This window comes from Podarcis vaucheri (genome assembly GCF_965113315.1).
Source record: "Podarcis vaucheri genome assembly, chromosome: 4".
NCBI lineage: Eukaryota > Metazoa > Chordata > Lepidosauria > Squamata > Lacertidae > Podarcis > Podarcis vaucheri.
In genome coordinates, this window is record NC_138762.1 from 29,664,600 (window position 1) to 29,678,846 (window position 14,247).

General features: G+C 51.5%; 1 protein-coding gene across 1 annotated transcript in view; it reads left to right on the plus strand.

The window, feature by feature from the left end:
• The first annotated feature begins 2,121 nt into the window (after nucleotides 1-2,121).
• Nucleotides 2,122-14,247, plus strand: part of PDS5B (PDS5 cohesin associated factor B) — a 73,547-nt gene continuing 61,421 nt past the window's right edge. Inside the window, exon 1 of the mRNA XM_082221542.1 lies at nucleotides 2,122-2,279. The gene's annotated coding sequence lies outside the window, so the exon portion shown is untranslated. The remainder of the gene's footprint in view (nucleotides 2,280-14,247) is intronic.

Consider the following 14,247-nt stretch of genomic DNA (forward strand, 5'->3'; position numbering starts at 1 on the left):
AATGAGAACACAAAATACATAAAAACAAAACAAACCATTGACCCTCCTCCCACAAACACATTTAAAAGGATGTAGAATGTTAATCAGCCAGAGGCCTGGTTAATGAGAAACATTTCGCCTGGTGCTTAAAAATATATAATCTAGGCGCTGGTTGAGTTTCCCTGGGAAGAGCCACCAGCGGGGAGCCACTGCAGAAAAGGACCATTCTTGTGTTGCCACCCTCCAGACCTCTTGTGGAGGAGGAACATAAAGGAAGGCTTCAGATGCTGATCTCAGTGTCTGAGTAGGTTTCTATGGAGAGAATCAATCCTTGAGGTATTGTGGTCCTGAGCCGTTTTATAGGCTTTATAGGTCAAAACCAGCCCTTTGTATTGGGGCCAAAAACTAGTTGGCAGCCAGTGGAGTTGGGCAATGATCAATGTAGTATGTTCAAACCATCATGCTCCTGTGAGTAACCTGGCTGCTGAATTCTGCACCGGCTGAAGTTTCCAAACTGTCTTCAGGGGCAGCAGCCCTACATATAACACACTGCAGTAATCTAACCTTTTGTTGTTTAGTCGTGTCCGACTCTTTGTGACCCCATGGACCAGACCACACCAGGCACTCCTGTCTTCTACTGCCTCCCGCAGTTTGGTCAAATTCATGCTGGTAGCTTTGAGAACACTGTCCAACCATCTCGTCCTCTGTCGTCCCCTTCTCCTTGTGCCCTCCATCTTTCCCAACATCAGGGTCTTTTCCAGGGAGTCTTCTCTTCTCATGAGGTGGCCAAAGTATTGGAGCCTCAGCTTCACGATCTGTCCTTCCAGTGAGAACTTAGGGCTGATTTCCTCAAGAATGGATAGGTTTGATCTTCTTGCAGTCCATGGGACTCTCAAGAGTCTCCTCCAGCACCATAGTTCAAAAGCATCAATTATTCAGCGATCAGCCTTCTTTATGGTCCAGCTCTCACTTCCATACATCACTACTGGGAGAACCATAGCTTTTACTATACGGACCTTTGTTGGCAAGGTGATGTCTCTGCTTTTTAAAATGCTGTCTAGGTTTGTCATTGCTTTTCTCCCAAGAAGGCGGCGTTTTTTTAATTTCATGACTGCTGTCACCATCTGCAGTGATCACGGAGCCCAATAAAGTAAAATCTCTCACTGCCTCCATTTCTTCCCCTTCTATTTGCCAGGAGGTAGGTTACCAGAACATAGAGACCGGCAGTTAGGCTATTCCTGTACAAATAGGCACACAGCTGGGCCACCAGCAGAAGACACTGATGGAAGACACTCTGCAGCACCGAGGCCACATGAGACTCAAGGGACAGCAAGGGATCCAGAAGTATCCCCGGGCTATGTATCTGCTCCTTCGGATACTAAATACTGCTTACTTCCTTAAGCTGCAGTCCCGCACTTACCTGCGACTAAGTCCCATGGAACTCAACGGGGCTCAATCTGCACCGCGTAACTGAGATCTCACGCACGTGCTCAAAAAAAAAAAAAGAAAAGAAAAGAAAAGAAAAAGAAAGAAGAAAAAGAATGAGGTGCCGCGAGCGAGACCTTCAGGCATGCACGATTGCAAACAGCAGGGTCAGGCTCGGAGGTGCTTTGCGGAGTGCAGTGGCGTAGCGTGGGGGGTGCAGGGGGGGCGGCCGCACCGGGCGCAACATCTGGGGGTTAGGGGGCGCAAATCCACGGGTTAGGGGGTGCAAATTACTTGCCTGGCCCCGGGTGCTGACAACCCACGCTACGCCACTGGCGAAGTGCATCCGAAGTTTCATGCCTTTCTTCCTTCTTATACCCAATTTATTTAGGCGACCGTGGAATCCGCCGTCGCGCTGTGTTGCGAAGGCAGCCACCCGCCTCGGGAGGGGGGAAAGAGTTGCCCCCACGCACCCCGCAGTCTCTGGGACGGCTGTTCAGTGTCGCTGTCCCCCCTTTCTCCGTCTCCCAGCGCCACTTCCTTCCCGGTGTCTGCAGGGGTCGCTCCTGCCTCACTTTGGCGCCGGCCTCTCCCTGCCGCTCGGTGGCGGGGTCCGTCCGAGAGAGGCAGCCGCCAGAGACGAGTTGGCGCCATTTTGAAGCCGACGAGTGGGGAGGGGTGGGGGGGAGACGCACCGCGGCGAGCTGCGGAAGGGAGGGAGGCGGGTGCGCGGCGATTGGCTGCGGGGCCGAGCGGCGGCGGCGGCGGCTCCCCGAGCCTAGCGCGGCGGGGCCAGAGAGCGGAGCGGACGAGCTCGCTCTGCCTCGTCGTCTTCACGAGAAGCAGCGGCGGCGGCGGCGGCAGCCCCTGGGAAGGTAAGCGCAGCGCCCTCTTTCTCTAGGCGGGGAGGAAGCCCGTTTCGCGCCACCGCCAGCCCTTCGGCGATCGAGGCAGGCGGCAAACGGAGAAGGGGGTTGGGAGGAGGAGGACTACTTGCCCCCCATGGCTCTTCTTCCAGCTCCCCCCCCCCGGTGCCGCCATCCCTCCTTCGCCTCGGCCGTTCTCTGCATATTGAACTTGCCGCCCTTTCCTCCGTGGGGCGATTGTGGGTCTGTGTGTGTGTTTTGGGGGGTGGCGGGAGGATGAGCAGCGTGGTGGCGGGTGACCTTGTCTGCCTTCCCCATCCGGCTTTAATGCACATTTTTTTATTTTTTCCGCCTGCCCTTCCCCCGCCCCATTCTTCCTTCTCCTGCCCGGGTCCCCCTTTGCACAATCCTTATCTCTGGGCGAGAGACAGCAGATGCAGGCGGCAGGAGGCTTTTGCACCTCAAATGTGGCGCGGCTGCCCTTTCCCCAGCCGCCCCAATAGAGCCGCTTTTTCCTTGCAAGACTTGAGCGGCTCCGAGAGCCCCGGAGCAGCCTTGTGCTTTGGCTTCCCTAGTTGGCCTAGTCCCCCCACCTCCTCCTCCTCCTCCTCGCAGAGGCACCCTGCCCCAGCTCAGCCCCTTCCTGCTGCCATTGGCTGGGGCCTGGTAAGGATGGCGGTGGAGGGAAGGGGGAAAAGGGACTCCAGGCTCGTTCCCCCACCTCCTTTTATGCTCTTAACTTGCCGTGCATTGGAGGCGTGTCGCTCTCTCTCTCTCTCTCTCTCTCTCTCTCTCTCTCTCTCCCTCCTTTACGGAGGAAGTGGGGTGGGCGCTGCTTGCTTCGAATACAACATATCCAAATCGTGCTAGTTTGCCTTGCACCCGTTGCTTCATATATTGAATAGAGACCTCTTGCACTTTTCCCTTCGGCCAGTGAGTTGCCATCATTGTGATAGGTCGCGCTCGAATAGCCTTTACTTTTTGAAAGAGAGTTTGTCTGATCCACGGATCCCGGACCTGAAATTTCAGCCTTGCAATGTAGTAAATACGTAAAGATGCTTCTCTCTCTGCAGCTCTGCTCCTTACATGGTTAATGGAGAAAAGACAGATCAGGGGTGGGCATAGCCTCAGATCAACAAGATGACTAGTACAGCTCCTGCAGTGATATATTTATATATTTACTGTTAAAAGTAAAGGAATTCACAGGTGCACGGTATTTTCACTTTGCAATGATTTTCTTGTGGAGACCTATAACTGCAATGTGAAGTATGTCTTGCACGGTCATGCTGTTCATTAACTTGGATTTAATGCATTTTTGGATGACACTGCTTTTCTGTTACAGTTATAGGTGTGTTAATAATATTTTGTCAAACCCTATATGGGTAGTTCTGTTTACTGCTGCATTGTGAGGGATAGTGTTTGCCCTGTGCAGATGTCTGCCGACAAGGTTCTGGCAGTTTGGTTTTCCTCTATCCTTCATGAGTAAATTGCGCCTTATACACAGAGAGTGGGCTCTGTACACACAATCTAGGACTTGTATTTTGTACACATACCGGCATTGTGCATAAGGTACAGTCTACACATGGAAATCAGGGGTGGAGCTTATTGCATCAATCCCACTTTGCATGTGTTCAGTATACTATTCTGAACGGGTGTAATGTCTTTAAATAGTATTCATTGGCAGCTAGCTGTGAAATCTGTTACTTCAGAAAAAACATAAATGCCATGCTTAAGTATTTGAGGATGACTATTCAAATTTATATGTAGTATTGGTATCTTTTAATTAAGAAACAATTCCAAAATGTTTCTTATTTTATTATTTTAAATTGGTCATAAATCTATATACAGTAGACTTGCAAATAGTGAACTGCCTGGTGATCTTTGTCTAATAACCACTTTCTGAAATCACGCTTTGATGATAATAATAATAATAATTTATTATCTCCCAGCCATTCTGGGCAGCTTCCAACAAATATTAAAAATACATTAAAATATCACACATTAAAAACGTCCCTAAACAGGGCTGCCTTCAGATGTCTTCTAAATGTCAGGTACCGTAGTTGTTTCTCTCTTTGACATCTGATGGGAGGGCGTTCCACAGGGCAGGTGCCACTACCGAGAAGGCCTTCTGCCTGGTTCCCTGTAGTTTTGCTTCTCACAGTGAGGGAACTGCCAGAAGGCCCTTGGCGCTGGACCTCAGTGTCCGGGCAGAACGATGGGGGTGGAGACGCTCCTTCACTACCTTTCTTCCCCTCTACTACTTAGTTGGGGTGTGTGATAGGGCAAATATGATTAAAGCAATGGTTGTATTTACCTAGCAGGAAAAGTGAGGGGGTCTCATAGGTGGAACTTTTTCTTTGTGTGCTGTGCTGAGTGTCCATACTGTCACTAGGAAGTTTGTGAATGAAGCTGTCTTTTCCCTCTCAAAGAGAAAGGGGAAAAACCTTGGTTGTGGTTCTTAGTTGTGGTATGTTCTCCCTTGGAAGTAAACTTGTCGCCTACTTCAAATGTCCCCTTAAGGAAAGGCAACTCTCTTTTAATTCTCCCATACCTTTTAACTGCTTTTATGTACTGCTTTTTACTGCTAGGGGCAAGGGAGGAAGGTGGTTAGAGGGAGTGACTGTATCTGACTTCACTGTTTGCAAGGTCAGATGCAGTCTACTACTCAGAATCAAAATGCTGGAGATCGTTTCAATGGATACTTTTCTTGTTAGTGCCAGGTAAGAATGTAATCAGCTTGCATCCTTAAGTCAGTGATAGTTTCTAAAACGTTGTTTACATTTGTAAGAGTTGTAGCACTATCTAAGGCTGTAACTACACACTCACTTATTGGAAGTAAGCATAAGTGAAGTAAATGGGGCTTCTGAGTAGACATGTCTAGGATTGGCCTGTAAGTTCCTCAATACTTCGTAAATGTAGAAAATTCACCTATGGAGAGTCTTGCCATGAATTGAGTAGTGTTGTCCTGTTAAACAAATTCAAGCTAAAATAAGACATCCTTTCCCACTGAAGCTCTTAAGAATAATGTTCATAATATCTTTTACTGTTCTTAAATGTTTAGGAATAGTGTTGCTTGAGGAATTTGGTTACTTCTTCTATTATCTGGCACTTCTTACATTATTAGAGCACAACCTTGTGTTTCATTGCTTTACCATTATAAAAGAGTTTATAATGAGGTTAAAATATAGTTTTTGCTGTTGTTATTTAGTTGTTTAGTCGTGTCCAACTCTTCGTGGACCAGAGCACGCCAGGCACTCCTGTCTTCCACTGTCTCCCGCAGTTTGGTCAAACTCATGCTGGTAGCTTCGAGAACACTGTCCACCCATCTCGTCCTCTGTCGTCCCCTTCTCCTTGTGCCCTCCATCTTTCCCAACATCAGGGTCTTTTCCAGGGAGTCTTCTCTTCTCATGAGGTGGCCAAAGTATTGGTGGTAGTCTAATATTAGAAATAGAGAAAATATATGACTGAATTTTCAACTGATGGCAAACACATTGGAATGTAGCACTTTCAAGAGTTCTTGCCCATTTATTCTATTGAAAAAAACATTTGCAGAATCCAGACAGAGGAGGACAGTGGATCAGAAAGTGTGTTTGCTATAACCTCACCATTTCTCTAATGGTGATAGAGTTCTTGCAATGGCTTAGAGCTCCACATTCCCCATAGTACAGAGTGTAGGATCCATGTAGTAACCTTAGAGACATAGATAGATTTGTGATGGGTAGCTTGATTGCATGACATTACCTTCCTGTGTGGTGTGACTGTTTCTGATATCATAAAATGACTAGTTAGGCTACTAGAGAAGGCAGATAATTTAGTTGGGAAGTCCAGGAAGGCAAATTTAGATTGCTACATAGGTTAAGACCAGATTCTCATAGTGAGACGACAGGCAAAGCTGTGAAGTCTCAATGCATGAATGTAATGCTGGTGTTAGAATAAAGAATTTAAATCTATTAAAAAACAAGGGATGTTTTGGGGGAGGGAGCACATATGTAGGACTGCAATATACGGTAACTCATTTGCTGGTGCTCCTTCTAATGCGAAGCTGATCAGGTTAAGGAAACGGGGACAATTTATTTTCTCAAAGCACTGGTGGATAGACAGAAGCTGAAATCAGTGCATTCAAACTGAGATCTCAATGTGAAGATTAAATGTAATTTCTACAAAAATACAGTGGTACCTCAGGTTACATACGCTTCAGGTTACATACTCTGCTAACTCAGAAATAGTACCTCAGGTTAAGAACTTTGCTTCAGGATGAGAACAGGCATTGTTCTCCAGCGGCGCAGCAGCAGCAGGAGGCCCCATTAGCTAAAGTGATGCTTCAGGTTAAGAACAGTTTCAGGTTAAGAACAGACTTCTGGAACAAATTAAGTACTTAACCCAAGTTAGTACTGTATGTAGAAACAAAGAGTGAAGAAACATATATGTCTATATCCTGATGATAAGCCAAAGCAGGTGACTCGTAGCACCTGAAACTGAAAGTATACTTGCATAAAAATTATTGAGAGAACCAAGTAAACTTACGTTGACAGTATTGTTGCTCTGCATGTTAAATAAACCAGGAATTGTAAGGTAGGGATGGAGATCCTGCTCCTCTTTTTCTAGAAAAAAAACCCTATCCCAGTGTCAGGGGAAAACAATCACAGTAAGTTTTTGGAGGTGTATTGTCTACTTCAATGAAACTTTCAATGTATTGTGGGGTAGAAGTGCAACCCCAGAAAATATTTTTGTCTGTGGTGTAAGAAGAAGTGTGTTTGACAATACTCAAACACTAAGAGCCAGAAAACACTTATTTCTGGGTGTTTTCCTAAACCCATTTAGAAACTTGCAAGAAAGTTGTCCTAGGTTAGAGAAACGTCCCTGTCAGGGGTTCAGGAGCAGAGACGCAGAGAAGGGAGGAAGCAGAGAGCGAGGGGGAGGAATCCGAAGGGAAAATGAGTGATGATGACGACCCGAGATCTCCAAGCCTAAGCAGTGAGTCAGAGGACTCCCAAAAGGGAGCCCCAGTGAGCAGAGCAAGGGGGGGATCCGGGGGGACACCCCAGGAGGAAGGGAACAGAGGAGATTCAGAGAGTAGCAGCTGGAAGTCGGGACCCACGCTCATAACTGAGGGCGGCAGCAGCTGGAAGTCGGGACCCACGCTCAAGACTGAGAGCAGCAGGGAGGAAGGTAGCCAGGCATCGGGTTCCGGAGGCTGTCAGCAGGAGGGAGGGCACGAGTCAGGGGTGGTCACGCCCTCCTCAGAGAGCGAGGCAACGGTTAAGAGGAAAGTAGAGAGTTGGGCGCGCGCGCCAAGTTCAAATGCAGCGGAAGCTGGAGCAGTAAGCAGCCCGGAGAGTGAGCCAGGTCCCAAAGCCCGCCGACCTAGGGCAGAAGGTGTAGAGCTGCACGCTGCAGTTCGGAAATGAAACCTGTAACTTAATAAAGACTCTTATAAAGTGAACGCTGGCGGACTTGGTCCTATGTGAGCTGGGACTGGGTGGCAGCTCTGACAGTAAGACCCGTCTCTCAAAAGCTTCGGACACCTGATATCTCGCAGCGGAGAGAGAGGCAGCTGGAGGAGGGGATCGGTGTTTGGGAGCAAGCTCACGACGGTTAGCAGAGATGACGGAAGCAGAGACAGTTGCAGCGCTGCAACAGGCAGTTACCCAATTGAACGCGGAGGTACTGGCATCCAAGAAGAGGGAGGAGGATGCGGCAGCCGCCTACAGAGATCTCCACGCCAGGTTTGAAGCATGGGTTAAACACGGGCAGCCAGGACCCAGACCGGAGGGGGTTGGGTTGGCACGGAGAGCAGGAGGGCTTGTGGCTCACTTCGATGGGAATTTACAACAGTACCCCAATTTTCGAGCAGACGTAATGTGCGCACTGCAACTGCTGGCAAAAGACTTTAGAGATGAGGAAGAGAAAGTGGGGTTCATACTATCCCATTTGCATGGGGATGCTAAAGCGTGGCTACGCAATTTGTGGAGGGATAAAGATCCGGCGCTTCAGAATGCAGATGCCTTTATCAAAGCGATGGATGCGTGTTTTTTGTCTACTATTGATGTGGATCTTGCCCGACGGGAGATTCATGGACTAAAACAAGGGAGGGCAAGCGTCCGGCAGTACCACGCCCGCTTTTTTGCGCTGGTCAGTGCCTTAGAGTGGGACCGGGATTCGCCCCCTGTCAGAGACCTGTTCTGGGAGGGTCTAAGCTCTGCGGTCAAGGATGAGATTGCAAGGGGGGAGAGGCCCCGAAGCACGCAGGAGGTGGTCCAAAGGGCGCTGACTGTGGGGGTGAGGCTGGAAGAACGTCCATGGTGCAGAGATGAAGGACGTGGAGGGCGCGAAGCAGCGAGAAGTTTCTCTTTCATTCCAAGAGAAGCAGCGCGTGCGCAATCCACACCTCCGCCTGGAGGGGGAGGGGAACCGATGGAGGTTGGAGGTGCAAGGGCTCAGTCAGCAGCCAGAGCCCAAGCACCGACAGCAGTGAAAGCGAAGCCTCCTAGAGGGAACAGGAAGTGTTACATCTGCGAGGATCCAGGCCATTTGGCGAAAGAGTGTCCCCGGAGGCTCCACAAGCACACTGCAGCCTCAGCAATGGTGACTGCAGCAACGCAGCAAGGAGAACCACAGCAGGGAAACGACGATGTCTGGCTGGAGACAGAGGCACTGGGGCCCAGCCAGACGCATCAGTGAAGCAGTCCCCAGCGATCTTGCAACCCACGGACCCCCTCCCACCCAAACCAGTAGTGCAGCTCACAGCATCTCTCCAGCTACCCGATGGCGTCACTATCGAAGTGCCGCTTTCTGTGGATTCTGGAAGCAACGCAGACTTTATAGCGCAGGATTTTGTGGAGCAGCACGCTATACAGCTACTGCCTGCCACTCTGCCCCTGCAAGTCGTCACAGTGGATGGCAGAGAGTTGCTAGGGGGGCAGGTGGTGAAGCAAACGCCACCGATGGTGATGCGCCTTGGCAACCACAGGGAAGTCATCAGTTTTAATGTCACCCAACTGTCGGACACGCCCATTGTGTTGGGCATGAGTTGGCTGGACAGGCACAGTCCGACACTGGCTTGGTACCAGAGACAGCTGATCTTCGGCTCCTCTTATTGCGCAGAACACTGCATCCTGCCCAGACAGGAGGGAGAGGAGGAGGAATCACAACTGCAGTTGGGAACGTTGCAAGCAGTCCCCCACAAATACGCAGACTTTCTGGAGGTCTTCTGCGAGAAAGAGGCTGACAAGCTACCACCGCACAGGCAATATGACTGCAAGATTGACCTCCTACCAGGGGCGACGCTGCCGAAAGGGAAGCTGTATTCCATGTCTGAGGACGAATTACAGGAACTCAAACAGTTCATAGATCACAATTTGCAGCGCGGTTTCATCCGGGAGTCCAGGGCAGTAGGGGGCAGTCCTGTTTTCTTCGTGAAGAAGAAAGACACGCCCCAAAAAAGACTGGTGGTGGATTTTCGCCTCTTAAACAAGATGACCAAGCCTTCTGATTTCCCCATGCCCAGGATTGACGACCTACTAGCGACGGTGCGCAAGGGACGCGTGTTCACCAAGTTGGACCTGCGAGGTGCGTACAATCTCATCCGCATGAGGGAGGGCGATGAGTGGAAGACAGCCATGTTCACGCCTCTGGGCACCTACGAATACAGAGTGATGCCGTTTGGATTGCAAAACGGTTCTCACTGTTTCCAAGCTTTCATGCATCATGTGTTGGCGGGACTCCTTTACAAGAAGTGCGTCTGCTTTCTGGATGACATCCTGATATTCTCCGAATCGCAGCAAGCCCATGACCAAGATGTTCGGGAGGTGCTGAAGAGGCTGCAGCAGCATAGACTGTACGCCAAACTGGAGAAGTGCCAGTTCGACACGACGGAGGTGGATTTCTTGGGTTACAAGTTGTCGGACAAGGGGCTAGCCATGGACAGCGCCAAGGTTCGTGCGGTGTTGGATTGGAAGAGCCCGCGCAACCGGAAGGAGGTCCAGCGGTTTGTCGGCTTCGCCAACTTCTATCGCAAGTTTATCAAGGGGTTCGCGATGCAGACGGCGGCCATTACGGACACGCTAAGCTCCAAGAAAAAGAAATTCATCTGGACGGAGCAGGCGGAGCAGTCCTTTCAAGCACTCAAGCGTCTCTTCGCGTCGGAAGAGCAACTGCTGCATATCGACCCCAGCAGACCGATGTGGGTAGAGACAGACGCGTCCGATAGAGCAGTGGGAGCTGTCCTGCTGCAAAGGGACCCACAGGGGGTCTGGAGGCCGGGAGCGTTCTACTCCAGAAAGCTCAGCAAGTCGGAGCAGAACTACACCATCTGGGACAGGGAGTTGCTGGCCATTCATGCAGCTTTCAAGGCGTGGAGGCACTTCCTGATCGGCGCCAAGCACACGGTGCAGGTCTGCACGGATCACAAGAATCTGGAGCACTGGCGCACGGCTCAGTTCCTGAACCAGAGGCAGATACGTTGGGCGGAGTTCTTTGCTGACTTCAATTTCCGAATAGAGTACGTCCCAGGCGACACCAACGTCATGGCGGATGCACTGTCCCGCAAACCGCAATACCTCGAAGAGGCGACACCAGCGGCAGCCATGCACATCTTCGCGCCAACAGCGTGGGCGTGCGCTTCAGCCACAGTAGACCTGGATGCGGTGCGGCGGGCGTTGCAGGACGACTCCTTCGCGCAGGCGAAGATGGCAGAGGTGCACAAGGGCACGGCGAAGGGCGACGAGTTCCAGATACGAGACGGCTTGCTCTTACGTAAAGGGGCCATCTACGTGCCGGGAGACGAACTTCGCGCCAAGGTACTGCAGCAGCTGCACGACGCACCCACGGCCGGGCACTTTGGCACGGAAAAAACGGTGGAATTAGTCGCAAGGGACTTTTGGTGGCCCAGACTGAGAGGGGAAGTCGCGGACTACGTTGCGAGGTGCGACACCTGCCAGAGGGCCAAACCGGTGCACAAACCACCGGCGGGACTGCTGGAACCGCTGCAAACGCCGTTTGAACCGTGGGAGAGGGTGGCCCTGGACTTTGTTACGGATCTACCCAGCTCGAGAGGCAAGACAGCTGTACTAGTGGTGGTGGACTTGTTCACCAAGATGGCACATTTCATTCCGTGTGCGAAGGTGGCCACGGCGGAACAAACCGCCAAACTGTTCATAGATCACGTGTTCAAAGTGCATGGTCTGCCGCGGTCTATCCTGTCCGACCGCGGGCGCCAGTTCGTCTCGAATTTCTGGCAGAAGCTGATGAGTTTTCTAAATGTCAAGGTCGATCTGGCATCAGCAAGACACCCGCAGACCAACGGGCAAGCAGAGAGGGTCAATGCCATCATGCAGCAGTACCTGAGATGCTATGCCAATCAACAACCTGCGACCTGGGTGGATTACCTGCCGCTCGCCGAGTTCGCTTACAACAACACGAAGCACGTGTCCACAGGGGTGACGCCGTTCTTCGCCAACAATGGGAGGAATCCCAGAACCTTCCCGGGACGGGAGAGAGTGGGGGACGGAGAACCACAGACGGCGGACGCGTTCGCGTCAGAGTTGCAGGCGGTACACGATCAACTCAGACGGCAGCTGGAGCTAGCTAAGCACGCCTACAAGGTGCAAGCTGACAAGCACAGGCGGGTTGGCGAAGAGATCCAAGTGGGAGACTGGGTCTGGTTGGCAGCCCACGCAGTGCCGACCAGGTCACTAGCCAAGAAGAAGTTGGGGCACAAGCAAATTGGTCCGTACCAAGTCGAAGCACAGATCAACCCGGTAGCCTTCCGACTGGTGCTGCCGGAGGGTTCCAGAATGCATCCGGTGTTCCACAGGTCGGTGCTCACTCCCTACAAGGCACCTCACAGATTCCAGGAGCCAGGGACGGCACCGAGTCCGTTCCGGGAGCGGACGGAGACGCGAGGGGTGACGCAGCAAGACCCCATCAACGAGGTCACGGAGATTTTGGACTCCAGATGGGGGGAAGAGGGAGTCGAATACCTCCTAGCCAGAGAGGGCACCCGGGCCAGCGCCAATAGCTGGGTGCCAGACTACGCTTTGGAGGAACCCCTGCTCAAGGACGAGTTTCATGCCCTTTTCCCACACAGACCCATGCCAGCGAGCTTCTTCGACGACTGGCTGTTCACGCCCACACTTTCTTCCAGCACGTTCCATGGATTCGACTCGGACGGGGAACCCGCACTGAGCACCCGTTCCCCAGAAGGATCGCCGGCGGGTTCGGCGTCAGACACCTCGTATTGGTGGGACGATCGACCGGAGGAGCAATGGCGCCGGAAGTGGCTGGAGATGCCAGGTCGAGCGACCGACGCAGAGACTGACATGGACGTGTTCGGGGAGGACCTTGGGTTCGAGCACGGCGGTACAGAGATGGAAGCGGAACAGGTCAACGTCGGCGACCGCGAGGAGGAAGACTCGGAGGTCTTCAGTTGGCGGCCAACCACGGGGAGCGAACTGTATCCGGCATTCCCTCCCGTGATGATGGAGCACCCAGCACCCACACCTGAAAGCGGGGAGGGGGGAAGGGGGGGCTTCGAGGGGGGGATGGATGTCAGGGGTTCAGGAGCAGAGACGCAGAGAAGGGAGGAAGCAGAGAGCGAGGGGGAGGAATCCGAAGGGAAAATGAGTGATGATGACGACCCGAGATCTCCAAGCCTAAGCAGTGAGTCAGAGGACTCCCAAAAGGGAGCCCCAGTGAGCAGAGCAAGGGGGGGATCCGGGGGGACACCCCAGGAGGAAGGGAACAGAGGAGATTCAGAGAGTAGCAGCTGGAAGTCGGGACCCACGCTCATAACTGAGGGCGGCAGCAGCTGGAAGTCGGGACCCACGCTCAAGACTGAGAGCAGCAGGGAGGAAGGTAGCCAGGCATCGGGTTCCGGAGGCTGTCAGCAGGAGGGAGGGCACGAGTCAGGGGTGGTCACGCCCTCCTCAGAGAGCGAGGCAACGGTTAAGAGGAAAGTAGAGAGTTGGGCGCGCGCGCCAAGTTCAAATGCAGCGGAAGCTGGAGCAGTAAGCAGCCCGGAGAGTGAGCCAGGTCCCAAAGCCCGCCGACCTAGGGCAGAAGGTGTAGAGCTGCACGCTGCAGTTCGGAAATGAAACCTGTAACTTAATAAAGACTCTTATAAAGTGAACGCTGGCGGACTTGGTCCTATGTGAGCTGGGACTGGGTGGCAGCTCTGACAGTCCCCAAAACATTATATGGTTTGTGCCAACCTATTAACACTTGCTCAATAATCATGAGTTGTTTTGCTCTCTGTAAAACAAATGAAAATACCTTCGGCCAAAGTTGTGTCTTTCTAGATAGATCTGCGCTGCAACAGTGGGTCCTTGGAGTAGTGATTGCAAATTTGGTTAATCCGTTGTCATGTAACTGCAAACGTGTTTGATCTCAGTATTCTTTGGTGATGTGTCCCTGACCATTTTTCTATGAAAAAATTATAACAGTGACTAGGATAGTAAATACACCCTAATGGCAAAATGTGATTCATTTTGGGAGCATTGTATGCTACAGATTTTCTTTTGTTTCCAGTAGAAAAATGGTAAGTGGTAAGTGCTGAAGTTTGGAGATACTGTGTGGGTGACAGTTTGTGTCCTAGAAGGACTACTTTTTAGATCTGCTTACTGTGAATTGCACAGTGAAAAGTGACCCAGGGGGGTGCTTTCACCCCCACAAAATTGAATGGTTAAAGTGTGTTCCTGGTTTTTTCCTACCTTACTTTGCAGCCTGGCTTCAACTCCAGATGAGCTGCCAAGGAATATCCTTGCTCAGAGCAGGATTTGGTTGCACTAGGGTGGGAACTGGGGTAGCTTCTAGATGTTGGACAACAATTCCCATCATCTCTGACCATTGGCCATCCTGGCTGGGGATGATGGGAGCCGTAGCTAATCCTACCCCTATTGACTATAATCTGGCCCATGGGTTGGAAGTTCTGTCCCACCATAATAAAGGAAACAAACTTATCCACAGAATTGTTATATGT